Source organism: Rattus norvegicus, chromosome 14 (assembly GCF_036323735.1).
Source record: "Rattus norvegicus strain BN/NHsdMcwi chromosome 14, GRCr8, whole genome shotgun sequence".
In the NCBI taxonomy this organism is placed as follows: Eukaryota; Metazoa; Chordata; class Mammalia; order Rodentia; family Muridae; genus Rattus; species Rattus norvegicus.
In genome coordinates this window covers 44629136-44632988 of record NC_086032.1, presented here as the reverse complement: position 1 = coordinate 44632988, position 3853 = coordinate 44629136, and the positions used below count along the sequence as shown (strand labels likewise).

The following is a 3853-nucleotide window of genomic DNA, read 5'->3' as shown; positions in this document are numbered from 1 at the left end:
ATTGGTCTAGTATGAGGCCTGTGGCTTCTAGTACTCTATCAATACTGGAATCTCACTAGGACTCCTCTTGGATATCCTGTTGTTTTCCTTTGTCTTAGAGAGCCTATAGTTTTGGATCTGTAGGACTGGCATTTTATTGCCCTTTAGAAGTTCATTGATGGGGTAGATGATGGGGTAGGCTAATTCAAAATCCTGGATCTGGGCATGAGAGGTATCTGAGTTGGTCAAACCACTGACTTTCGCACTCTCATGCAAGTGGGGTCTGCTCACCAGCAACCGTTCTACCCAAGGCCAGCTCTACCCTGCTACCCAGACAAGGTCCAGGGATGGCTCTCTCAAGTGTTGTAGCTGGTGAGGGACAGGACCAGGTCTCATAATCCCAGGGCCAGGTCTCTTGTCTGCCATAGGTAATGAGGGGAAGGGGACAGAAAGAGGGCATTTTTCCTTTGTCCATGCTACCACATAGCAGATATGAGACAAGACTGGTTCTCCTGAGATCACACCCTTGGGGCTGACTCACCTGTAATCTCCATGCCTAGGGCTTGCTCTACCGTGTTCCCCAGGTGAGGGGCAGGGTCAGTTCTCCTGCTCTCATGATCTCAGAGCCAGATCTCCCATTTGCTACAGGACGTAAGGGGTAGGGGAGGGTATCTCTTCGTCATCCATGTCACTGCAAAAGCGACGGGTGGCAGGTCCAGCTCTCCCAGTCAACCCTTGGGGCTGACTCACTCAAAACTCCCACAATTTGTGTGTTGGGGAAACTGCTCTCCCAAATAATACAGTTGGCTAGGGGCAGGGCCAGCTCTCCCTTGATGCCCAGACAAGGGGTGGAGCCAGTTTTGCATACCCATAGACATCAACCAGTCCTCAGGCAGCAGCCAAGACCAGGGAAGTCCACCTGGCCTTTGGTGGTAACAGAACCCTGCTGCTTCAGGGACCACAAATCCATATGTACCCCCGCCCCAAGCAGCAGCACAGGTCAGGACTCAGGTAGCATCACTAGTTACTCACATCAGGCTGTTCCTCACTACCCTTGAGTCTCCAGTTCTTCAGCTCTTCACTGTGCCCACATCCTCCGGTTTCTCTTTCTCTTCCATTTCTCCACCACTTCCTTGATCCTCTTAGTGGATCCCAGGGTCTCTGAGTGTCTGACATCATCTCAGAAGTGTTTTTAGGAGTGCTATGACCCACTTGAGCGTGATGGCACCAGGCAAAGGTCATCTCGTTCATGGTTTGCTCTCCCAGGCCTATGCATCAGTGACTGGTAGTCATTTCAGGTTAGCTTCCTCCTATCTCCCTGTCTGAGCCCCATGACGCTGGTCTTGTGGTCCTCTACAGCTTGCTCCTCATCAGGGACCCATGGTCTCAGACTGGCTTCTTCTAGTCTCTGGCATGCTCCCTGACCTGGGAGCCCATCTGGGCCAACACAGCACCAGATTAGTGGTTGTCTCAGATTAGCTTCCTGGCCAGGCCTCCTGGTACCAGACTGGCAGTCATCTCAGACTCCCCTTTTTTCAGAGAATGTTTGACTACTAATCAATCAAAGGTTCACAGCTTAGAACACTGAGCATAGACATAGTCTTTCACCTCCCTGCCACCTACTGACACACATGTGACACAGCAGGCACACCTGTAAAGCCTCTAGGGGCAGGGCAATACTCATCTTTTAAGAAGAAATTAAAATTTTCAGACAAGAGTCTTACTATGTAGCCCTGACTGGTCTGAAATTTTCAGCATGCCTCCTGTTTCAGCTCCCTAAAAATAATCTTTTTTTAAAAAAAACAAATCTTTTTATTTTATGGTATGTGATGAGGGTTTATCTTAAGTGAATGTCTGTGCCACATGTAAGTCTGGTACCCTTGGAGGCCAGGAGAGGCATCAGATCCTCTGGAATTGGAGTTGCAGATGTTTGTGAGCTGCCTTGTGACTGCTGAGAATCCAACCCAGGTCCCCTGTCAGAGCAGCCAGTGCTCTTAACTGCTGATCCATCCCTCCAGCTCCTATAACCACCTTATAATGAGCCATGAAGGCTGAGGGTGACCAGGACTAGGAGGCAGCGGCAGGTGCCAAATGCCCATGGATTTTTTTTTGGGGGGGGCTGCATTCTCACTATCTTCTACCCTAGTCAGAAAATAGTAGGTTAGTAGTCAGATAGGGAAATATGTGAGCCATTTGAAGCTGTTGAGTCTTTTAATAATCCACACAATGAATGACACTTTAGAGCTAAGAGGCTAACATTATAACTAGTCACACCTTTCAGAGAGAAGGAAAGCAAGAGTGAGTAATGCACTTGGGAGACTGAGGCTGGCAGACTGTGAGTTCAAGATCAAACAGGCCTACCTAAGGAAATGCCCTTCCTCACACACATCTTTAAAAAACATTTATTGTGCATAAACAGGTTTGGATATGCATCTGATAGCACTCTTTTTCATCTTTCGGTGTCTTCAGGCAATATATTTTGTTTTATGAAGCAAATATATAGTTTTATTTAGTGCTAACTTATTGGGAATGCTAAGTAATCTGTCCTCTCTTCAACCCACTACATTTGCACACACATTTCTGTACCTTCGAGTGCTCCCTGCCTTCCCATTACCTTGGATGCAGAAGAAAGCAGAGAGTCTGGGCTGAAGACAGAAGGGAGTCAGAGTGGTGAGCAAGGGAGTTTGTGTGGATCAAGAGGTGGAGAACCAGGATAGGAATAGAGCTTGCCAATAGCATTCCTGGCCAGAGCCAAGCAGGATCTGCCTAAAAGGCAGAAGCTATAGGATGGGAGGGGCGGATTAAGAACAGACCAACCCAAGAGTCATTATGAGTCAAGAACTATTAGGAACCCAGAACCCAAATCTTTGAGTCTTCAGTGCGTACCTTAACCAGTTCAAGTCTTTCTGGTCCCTCGTTTTGTCACTCCTCCCCCAAGCGTTTGACTCATGGGCAATAACAGGATTTTAGAGTCTTCCAGGAAGACTATAAAGCTTCATATTTGATAGAAGGCATGCCAAGAATTTGGGCCTGTATTTTAAAGTGCCAGGTTAGCTTTTGATGTTAGCTAATAGCCGTGAACTGCTATTAAGGAGTTCTTGCTCTCTTGGGGTTGCCTGTTGTTGAAGAAGCCCAAGCAACATGGAGAGAACCCATGCAAGTGTTCCAGTCAACAGCCTTAACCAAGTGCATTGCTTAGCTGATTGGCTCATTGAAGAAGCAAGATACCTCAGCTGTGTCCGTCACTACATCTCACAACACAGACATGGTGCAGAAGCTGTCTCTCCTGTGCTACTATTGAATTCTTGATCCACAGACTCCAGGAACATAATAAATATAGCACTGTGTTTCAAGCATTTGTCCCTGACTGATGTTCCACCTGTATTGCAATCCCAATGATACCATGAGATAGAGATCATAAGCAATGGGGAAAACAGAGTCCTAGAGGGTTCTGAGAACTGTTGGCAGATCACAGCTCAAGGAAGAAGTGGTGGCCAGGTGGAATCCTAGGCTTATTCAAATCTAATGCTAAAGCTCTTACTCCTTTCAGGGAACCATAGAAAATCTCTCTGATAGATAGAGCCCAGGTTGTGAGTGTCTTCCTCCTAAATACACATTGATTCTTCCATTCTGATGTTATAATACTGTGAAGCACATTGGAATTGAATCCCCATTGTGATGAACTGAGTGAGTGGAAATTCAATCTATGATATTTAGAATTGGGGCCTTTAGCGGGTGATTTGGACATCATATGGTCACTAGGGTGAGGATTCCGCAATTGAATCCTGGCAGCTCTAGAAGATGACAGGGTCTGAGACATACTTATTTTTTTTTTAATTATTTATTCTTTTTATGTTATGAGTGCACTGTTGCT

General features: G+C 46.5%; 1 non-coding gene across 1 annotated transcript; it reads right to left on the bottom strand.

Annotated features, from left to right (window-relative positions):
- Nucleotides 1-1520: 1520 nt before the first annotated feature.
- LOC120096800 (small nucleolar RNA SNORA17) lies at nt 1521-1652 on the bottom strand. Its single transcript, XR_005493635.1, has one exon. It is a non-coding gene; the product is annotated as a small nucleolar RNA SNORA17 (small nucleolar RNA).
- Nucleotides 1653-3853: the final 2201 nt, after the last annotated feature.